Source organism: Crotalus tigris, unplaced genomic scaffold (genome assembly GCF_016545835.1).
Source record: "Crotalus tigris isolate CLP2741 ecotype Arizona unplaced genomic scaffold, ASM1654583v1 scf7180000017551.9496454, whole genome shotgun sequence".
Lineage (NCBI taxonomy): Eukaryota > Metazoa > Chordata > Lepidosauria > Squamata > Viperidae > Crotalus > Crotalus tigris.
Window position 1 is genome coordinate 6,483,573 of NW_024096469.1, and position 10,104 is coordinate 6,493,676.

General features: G+C 41.8%; 1 long non-coding RNA gene across 1 annotated transcript in view; it reads right to left on the minus strand.

Annotated features, from left to right (window-relative positions):
- Positions 1-693, minus strand: part of LOC120308960 — a 33,312-nt gene extending 32,619 nt beyond the window's left edge. Inside the window, exon 1 of the long non-coding RNA XR_005556970.1 lies at positions 138-693. This is a non-coding gene — a long non-coding RNA (uncharacterized LOC120308960). The remainder of the gene's footprint in view (positions 1-137) is intronic.
- Between the last annotated feature and the right edge of the window lie 9,411 nt (positions 694-10,104).

The window sequence follows — 10,104 nt, forward strand, 5'->3', positions numbered from 1 at the left end:
CATGCGGCAAGACAAGTTCAGAGTCTTCAAGGCACAGTTCCAAAAGTGTCAATCCAGAGTAAAGCAGGAATCACAATGATCAAACAAACAGCTAGAAAGCCAACACATTGTTCCCAGCAATGCCTCCACTTATCTACCATGATAAATAGCCAGCTATCTGGTGCAGCCCATCAAGACAGGTGAGGTCTTCTCCTCTTGAGTAGTCTGGCTGACCTCCACTGCTCCTGCCTTTTCTCTGCCCTGCATGTTCTCAGATCAGGTGCAGAAGGCAGTTCCTCCTCCTCTTTGCTGGCCGTCTGCCACTGCAAACTTTCCCCAGTTGAAGCCTCCTCCAAATCTTTTTCGGGCAGCCATTCAGAGCCATCAATCAACCCAGTTCCTGATGTGCCAGGAATGGGCTCAACTTCTCCTGACATCTGAGGAGGAAGCTGGGGAGTCACCCAAGGGAGACATCACACTACTGCAGGCAGACAGTGTTGGGGAGATGGTGCTCCAGGCAGATAGGCCAGGTCTTGACAGTAAAGGGAAGACTTGGTTTTTTTTTTAACCATATTCCCTCTCTTGAACAATAGACACATTGACTGGGAAAAAATGAGGAATGTGAGTGGATTTTCACTTTCCATGACACAGGAGATTGAGTAGAAATAGTTCAGACCAATGCAAGTTGACTGGGCTACACAACCCATTTTTAGTCTTTCCATGAACAACTATTTCCTCCATGAGCCATTTAAACAAAGTGGGAACTGAGCCAATGTAATGCTCAACTGAGAGATGGAAGAACCATTTAGACATTGGTCCAATCCCTTGCTTAAAGCAAATTATCCAAATTACAACTTCCCCTCAATAAATTATCAGTTGAGCCTCAACTCCAATGCATCAAGTGAAGGAAAACACTGGCTGATGTAATGGTGTGTGGGAAAGACTTTGGGTGATGGTGCAAAAAGATGCTGCCTAGGGAACAGTCAAATAAGAGAAAGCCTGCAACTGCATAGTGGGCAGAACAAGCAGCTCAAAAGGAACCCTCCCTAATTTCTCAGGATGTTAAGGAGACAGCAGGGGAAAAGTACTTTCAGACTTGCAAGATTCTGTTATGTAGCTTTACAATAAGATAGAATTAGCTTATCTGGTCATGTTTCTTGTCTAGTCTACTGGTAAGACTGACAGATGCTTGGTTCTGCTGTCAAAGTAGTCTTATCTTTATGAAATGTTCCTAATATTCAGCCCAAATTTACCTTATTTTAGCTTAATATAATTATCCTGTGTTCTATAAACTGGAATCCTAGAGGTCTTAAGCTTCTTCAGATACAGTTCAAGCACCTGAAAACTATTACCATATCTGAGCCATCTTTTTTCAAGGCTAAACATACCCAATTCCCTTAGGCTGTTCTTAAATTCCAGACCCCCTTGTCCTTCTCAGCATGTTTCTGTTTCAATTTCTCAGAGACCTTCTTCAAATGAAATGCCTAAAATTGGGTTTAGTTTATGCAGCATATAAGGTAGCTATGATTTAGAAAATCTATTAATACAACTTAAAAATTGCCTTGTTTTTTGTTAGGCTTTATCAGGAGACACCATCTCTTGCCTACTGAAACACTATCTAACACAGTGTTTCTCAACCTTGACAATTTTAAGGCATGTGGACTTCAACTCCCAGAATTCCACATTCCTGATTGCTGGCTGTGGAATTCTGGGAGTTGAAGTCCACATGCCTTAAAATTGTCAAGGTTGAGAAACACTGACAGCAAAAAAAAAAAAAAAAAAAATCCTCTCCATGTGTAAGGACTTCAAATACCATTCTTCCCCCCAGCCAACATGGTCAAGTTAATATGTTAAGATTGGAGAATATTAGATCCCTTCAGTTAGATGAGGCTGAAGGCCTACGAATCTGAGGGGCTTTCCTAATGCCTATGAAAAAGACACATGCAGGAGGGAAGCATGATTGTGTTCCTTCACTGTTGTTTCCTGGCAGGAGGCATTTAAGTAATGCTGATTTTCCTTCTGAAGGCTTAATATAGTCATGAAAACTAATGAGCACTAATAGCCCAATCCTCTATTAATCTGTGCCACCCCATAAACTAGTTGCCATAAGCACATTCCATGGTATATGTTGTATATGAAATATATCCTTCTCTTAGTCCTGAATTTTCCCACAGAGTTTCAGTAAATTACCCCTAATTCTAACACTGAGGAAGAGGAACAGTCGCCTGTCTAGATTTTCTACACCAGGCATGATCTGATATATTTTTTATCATGTTCCCATTTACCCATTTTATTTCTAAGTCAAAAAGCCCCACGTGCAATTGTCTTTTTCTATATAGGACCTGACTAACTCCCTAATCAGGTTCGTTGCCATTTCTTACATTCTTTTAGCTCTCTAATGACCTTGTTTAGTGGTAAAGTGATTACAGCTGTGCACAGGATTTCAATTGTGGTTGTACCATGGACACATAAGCATCTTTATGAGGGTGATAGTTTTATTTTCAATTCCCATTCTAGAAATGCTCCATTTTTTCCCTCTGATCAGTCTCCTCACTTGGGCTCTATTAGGATGTAGAGTTTTTTATATACAAAAATGTGCTGTAAGGTACACTATTTTACATTAGAAAGAATCCACCATAGCCTTTTATAGTCTCTCATTTTACTACACAGAATCATTTGATAGCGTCAGCTAACATTTGATCATATATACAGAGTAGTTTTATTTGGGATACTTACATTTTTAAGGCCTATTATGAATTCCTCCCCCAAATCTTTGGATCAGCTACAGAAACATAGGAACCATCTTCTCCACTGCTGCTACAATTCAGCCTTTGTAGGGTGGAGGGACATCTCTCATCATTGTTCTTCTGAATCAAGGAATATGGGGAGCAAAAGGCAACTTTTAATCTCTGTAGTCCTGCCATTTCAGCCACAGGCACAGTGCAGTATCTGCATAGGAATCCCTCTTTTCCCACCTGTCATGGATCCGCCCCTTGGAACCATCTCCAGATGCCAGTTCTGAGTAGGAGGTTGGGTTTGAGTCTGCAGAAAAAAGCATGGCGCCGAGTATTGGTCAGGATTGGGGCTCAGAGAATGCTAGCCTGATGGAGCAGCCTCAGCTGTGTTAAGCTGATGAGTGGCAGGCTGAGACTGAGGGAGGTGAGCCACAGCTGCAGCAAGTTGGCCTGGAGGCTCCAGGCTAGGACTGGGAGTAGCTGCCACCTGTTAGCAATGAGGAGGTAGATTCCACACCTCCTCCTGATCCAAGGACATGTAGGGCAGAAAGAAGACAGGCACATCAATCACCTACACTACTCATGAGGAGGCAACTTCACTTCTCATGAAGGGCTGCACCAGCATTGCCTACTTAACCCCGTCCTGAGAACTTGAGTATTGTTGGAGCAACATGCCCAGTTCTTTGCCTTGTGTGCTCATGCCGTGCATCCTGGCCTGTCTGACTGCTTTCCTGGACTTTGTATGTGCCCATTGGACTCGGTTACCCAGTGGCTCTTGCTGCTCTAAGCTTGGAATCCAGACCTGTGCAACAGGGGTACTTTCCAAGGACCTGTTTGAAGGAATTGAATAAACACCTGCAGAACTCTTGCCATATGTGCATGTGTGTATTGGGAGCAAGGCAGCCCCCCCCCACATCCCAAAACAATAGGAAGAGAATGATGGGCTCACAAGTTGGTCTTACTGGGCTCCCTTGTCATGGAATTCTTCAGAAATCCCAGGGGTTGAGTGGAAGAATGTGGTTACAGCCAAAACAGCAGCTCTCCAAGCAAAGAAATGGATTGGCACCAAGTGCGGCAGAGCATGATAAGATGGCAAATTTCACAGTGTGTGTAAAAAAAAAATCACTTGAAGTCCACAGGTCCATTTTCCTAAATTAGTTTTTGTTGTCACTAATTGATTATTATAGAAAAAATATTCACTATGTATTATTTAAGCTATGCATTTAAATTCCATTTAGCCTGTTCCTGATTCAAAACAGTATTTTATTTTCCAGTCTGTTTAAATGCAAATCCAAAACAGTCCAAAGTTTCATGCTTCTTAGACGCTCCATAGGACAGGGAGCAGAAGGATTTGTAGTTGGACCACACGCAGGAAGTGCGGTTATTAAAAGCAATTTCTGAGTGCTAATGGCATTGAAAATCAGTATACCAAAAAATACAACAGTACTGAATGATCACCAGGTAATGATGTCATCCACAAAGCAAAACCTGCCAGATTTGGAAACTTCTTCAGAGTTTGGGTAGACTGATAATTCTTTAATCAGTTACTGATGATAGTGGAAGGACCTGTCCTCCCTGGCTTCTAAGCGGGTGCCAGACTCTTTGGTGGGAGTGCTTGTAAAGATGTTGTAGTAATGACCACTGGCAATTGTGACATACTTCTGCCTTTCAGTGGTGGCTTTTCAATGAGATCCAAAGGAAAGAAACTGTATGTCAGTCTAGAATTTTCAGTTCTTCACATTCTATAATACTGTAGAAGGGGCGGCATGGTGACTCAGTGGTTAATACTCTGGGCTTGTTGACTGGAAAGCCAGCAGCCCACACTAGAGACACCAGCACCACGCGATGGGATGAACACCCATCCCACCCCAGCTCCTGCCAGCCTAGCAGTTCAAAAGCATACAAATGAAGTAGATAAATAGGTACCACTTCAGTGGGAAGATAACAGCGCTCCATGACATCATGCTGGCCACATGACCATGGAAATGTCTTATGACAGCGTGGGCTCAATGGCCTTGAAACGGGAGGTGCAATGCTCTCTGTGGTAGGCAAGAACTAGTGGAATAAAATCTGCAGGGACTCTTTTACCTTTTCTTTATATTCTATAATAGAAGGATTCTTGAGGTAGTAGGTGAATAAATTTGCAGAGGGCGGCAGGATTTGCATATGCAGGAAGTCAAATGTAGTCTTGTGGGGTCCGAAACTTCCAGAATTGTTACATCTTTTAAGAATGACAAGTTATATTGCAGCCATGGTAGATGGCCAAAAATATAATGGCTGCTTCTTTGGGTACCACACAATTCTTTAGTAACTTGATTAGGTCATATGGGAAATTCATGCAAGATCTATGTTAATTAAAAATCGGGTTTCAGTAATAAGACAGCAAGTCACAAAGCATCCTTAATTGTCCCAAGAAAGAGAAACTTACTAAAATTATTGTCAAAAAAAATGGGAACATGTCCACTACATATAAGGAATAGTTTGTTAAAAAAAAGTTGTCTGTATGGAATCACAAAATAATATTTTTCATATAATTCTTGCCCTAATAACTCTGCCACACATCCAGAATCCAGAAAGTCACCACTATTGACCAGAGTTTCCCAACTTAATAGTTTTTGGGAGAATAGAGAAAATGTCATTTGATTATTTGCCTTAAGTAGCAAAACATGCCAAGCTGCTTTATATGGCTCTAAAGAGAGTTAATACAGGTAATCCTTGAGTTACAGCAGTTCATTTAACGACCATTCAAAGTTACGACATCACACATACACACACACACACACGTACACGGGTACTGATGACTCAGTCCCGAGGTTACGAATGTTGTAGCACCATGACAGTCATTCACCCTTACAAACCACCACAGAGGCACTGCAACATTCACCCTGCCTATTCCCCCTCCCCACACTGGATCTTCACAGGCACTGGGCCAGTGGAGACTTGCTTACCTTGCCAAGATCTAGTGAGCGGTCTTTTCTCCAGCCTCTCTGCAGTGGTTTCTTTGCCTGCTTTGGTGCTTTCAGGCCTTCCGTGCATTCGCAGAGAATTTGCTACTGATCTCACAAGATCTTGTGCTACTTTTCTCTGCAAATGGAGGCTTGAACAAGATCCTTGCCAAAAGGCTTTGCAAATGGACAGGAGTCTTCGGTGCTTCAGGCCTTCTGTTTGTCTTCCGTTTCTTTGCCGAAGCCTGCAAGAGTGAGAGATTGCGTCCCTGCAGGCTCCAGTCCTCTTTGCAAAAAAGCTTTTGCCGCCAAGAACGGAGGCCAACCAAAGGCCTGCCAACCAGAGCCTGCAGGGACACAGGCAGTGGTGGGATTCAAATATGTGAATATCTGGTTCTTTATATGGATGCCACTTCCAAAAGTCCATTCTGGGCCTGGCCAACAAAAAATTAGCTACCACTTGTGCCGAAATGGTGCAAACTGGCTGAATCCCACCACTGGACGCAGGCAAAGAAACCATGGCAGAGACTGGAAAGGACACAGCTCACTTGATCATCAATATCTTCAAAGGGTAAGTGAATCTCCACATTAATGATCCCATTAACAAATTTCTCGGGTTATGAATGTAATTGGCAGGCTCTATTAGAACTGTAAGTTGAGGACTACCTGTAATATGGCTCCCAAATGGAAGTCCCATGCTCAGAGTAGAGCATAACATTCATGATGGAATGACAAGTCAAGAGCTCTTCCATTGCCAACAGTAGAGCAAAGAGTTCATATTCAACTTAAAGAGTTTCCAGGGAGTACTTTTACGTCTCAGAACACTGTATGCTGCACTGGACAAGCCTTGCTCTGGTTCAGCAAGGCTAGGTGTGCTCTTTGTGACTATTCCATAACAGAAAATCATGCAAGTAAGATCCTGGAAAGGACTGCATTCTCCCCATTACTCTCTTCTTCCAGTCTAGTAAATCTGCAGAAAAGCACTTTAACTTCTAGTCTTATCTCAGAACAGAACAACAAAGTTGGAAAGGACCTTGGAGGTCTTCTAATCCAATTCCCTGCTCAAACAGGAGACCCTATACCATTTCAGACAAATGGCTGTCCAACCTCTTCTTAAAAGCCTCCAATGTTAGAGCACCCACAACTTCTGGAGGCAAGCTTTTTCACTGGTTAGTTGTTCTCGCTATCAGGAAATTTATCCTTAGTTCTAGACTGATTCTCTCTGAGCTGCTTTTATCAGTTAATGTCAGTAAACCTGCCTGTAGGGTCAAGTATGAGGCTTCATTGCCAGCCTGATGGGATACCATAGAAGAAAGAAAACAGGATTTGAATCCTTAAAAGGGTTTAGATTAAGCTCTACAGTAGGTGCTAGAGAGATCTGAAGCTCCCCATCTCCACTCTCATTCATAGGTCTCTATTTGTGTCAACATCAAGGAATAAATCTTGGCTTTCTCTTAAAAAAAACCCCATGTCCCTCAATTACACGTTCATCTTTCTATCAAGTGGACACAATGTAAAACTCTCAAACATCTCCACTCCTGGGCACACTCCACTCCACTCCCCGTTTTCAGCATCATCCAATGCCAGACTAGCAGTATGTCTAGTGTGGGAAGTTTTATGTCTTGGAATTAGCGTTCCATCTGTAGTTTTCTCTGTATTTCCCTCAGTCACAACAATGCAGAGGGAATGCAAATGGAATCCAATTAGGAGCACCGCCTTTGCAGGCACCCATAGCAATTATTGGTTTAGTTGTCGAAGACAGAGCTTAGTAGCAATCAAAGCTAGCAGGATTGATTTCTTGTTTTGTTTTAAGTGTAGTTAATCTAATAGTTAATTTATTTAAATTGATAGATCAGAGCAAGAAGTTACAATTCTATTTTTTCCCCTCCCTCTCCATAGAAAGAGAAAGCTAAGCTTAAATAGCTGAAGGTGGAATGAAGGGGATTCCCAAATGCCCAAGTAATATCAAGTTTCGTCAGCTTAGCAATTTTCTGAATTCTTCACTATCATTTGAGAGTGGATTGTTTGTTGCAATTGATCCTAATGTGCTAGCCATGTGTATAATGATATCTGTCTTCGCTACTTACAGGGCATCCTTCCCTACATAAAAATAAACCACTAAAACCCATCCACCAAAATGGCCTAAGGGACGTCAACAAATTCAAAGGGACATCCAGCAAACATTAGCAGATGGGTATTTGCTAACAAGTTTTGTTGCCAAGTCAGCAGGAAGGAACAAGGCGCTTAGAGCTACCCTGCTGGTCCAAGCCACTGTCTTCCTGTCTTATAAAAAGAGTTTTTTTGTGTGAATATGATTTAATTAAAACTGTTGATGGGGATTTAGATGGCTTCCCTGGAAGGGCATGTAGAAAGTGGGTTAAATTAAAGATATTCTATAGAAAAAAAATGGCATTACACACAGTCATTAACAAGGTTGCTGAGGGCTTTTGATTTCACTTTGGCCATGTGAGAGAGCAGCTTCTCAGACTCCTTCTGCAGTTATTGCTGATAGATGCTACCACCATTTACTCTCAGCAGAAAATGGAAAATTCTTCATTCCCAGCAAAGGAAGAGGAGGAGATACATTCAGGTCCGGGGATTTGTATTCTAAGCTGCTGGGATTCCCCACAGTGAAGCCAATCTGGGAGATTTTTTTTTCCCCTCCTATTATTTTACTGTTGGATAATACTGTTTCATGGATAATTTTCACAATAACTTCTGCCTTCTTTTGCTCCAAAAATGTGAACAACACAAAAGGCAAATAGAGATATTGTAACGAAGTGCTTCAAAATGTTAGAAATTGCTGACAAAGGTAGGAAATAGAATCCAATGACCTACGGATGACCAAAATGGTTATTTTGCTAGGTAGAGACCAGGACAAATATATCCATGTCCCCCCCCCTAATGTGTGGGGCTGGAAACCACACATTAAAGAGTAAAGCACAAAAGCAGAGTAAAAACATATACAAAATAGCACTTGCAATCAAAATATCTGGGGCTGAAGGCTCACTGGAATAAAGCAGTTTTTCACTGTTTTCTTTTGAGGATGGTAGGAACCATTTATTTATTTATGAGACCTATAAACCATATTTATCTCTGGAGGAAAATTGTTCTAAAAATGGGACTATTCCACAGAGAAGACCTCTCAGCTTGTTTGCTCTCCATGTAAGGAGGAGCAGGGCATCTCCGCAGATGACTGGCCTAGATCAGCTGTTTTACTTCTGGCAAGACTCTAGGAAGAGTGCAGAGAAGAGCAGCAAATATGATTAGGTGAGGCTAAAGCATATGATGAAGGGTTGTGGGAATTGGGTATGTCAAATTTAACGAAGAGAAGGACTATGGGTAATATGATAGCAGTCTTCCAATATTTGAGGGGCTGTCACAGAGAAGAGGGGTCAACCCACTGGTGGGATTTAACCAGTTTGCACCACTTCGGCAGAACCGGTAGCTAATTTTTTGTTGCCCAGGCCCAGAATGGACTTCCGGAAGTGGCATCCACAGAGAGAACCAGTTGTTCACATATTTGAATCCTACCACTGGGTCAACCTATTCTCCAGAGCACCCACAGGATAAGAAGAGACAGATGGAAATTATCAAGGAGAAATCCAACCTAGAATTTAGAAGAAATTTCATGTCAGTGAGAACAATTAACCAGTGGAATGACTTGCCTCCAGAAGTTGTGGGTGCTCCATCACTGGAGGTCTTTAAGAAGAGACTGGACAGCTACTTGTCTGGAATATTATAGCTCTTCTGCTTGAGCGAGGGGTTGGACTAGAAGACCTTCAAAGTCCTTCTCAACTCTGTTTTTCTGTATTCTATAAGATGTTGCCTAGTATATCCTTGCACCCAAAAGGGCTTTAAAGGTAACTACCAGCACTTTGCATTATCTCAGAAGCCTACTGAAAATCATGGCAATGACTTCAGATTTATTCTACAGTGATGTGATTGTTAGCCACTAATTTGATCACTATAGTTTATATCAGCTGCAACTTCTGGATAATCTCCAAAGGTTGCTCCTCTTTGGCTATATTGCAGTAGTCCAATTGGATAGTGACTGGAGCCCAAATAACTGAGGTCAGAGCATTCTAGTCCAGAGAATGCCGTAACTGGTGTACAGATTTGGCAGGAAAACCCCAAATCACAAACTATCTTCTTTGTTCGGAGTGTAACCCTATCCATGACAACAAGTGGGATCAATGTTATCTGTCAGCTCCACCACTGAGATCAGACATGAAATCAACTTCACAGAACGGTTAAAATTACTTTTGTTGAAACTGGTTCTAATCACAGAATCTTATAAGTCTTATCATGCCATAGCTCCTCTTCCTTCTTATAATTTATTGAATTAGAGAGGAATCTGACTGACCTGCTTCTAAATATTATCTAGAATTTTAAGATGCTTTATCCCCTTTTATCTAGGTAATAAAGCCTACATATCTCCATCA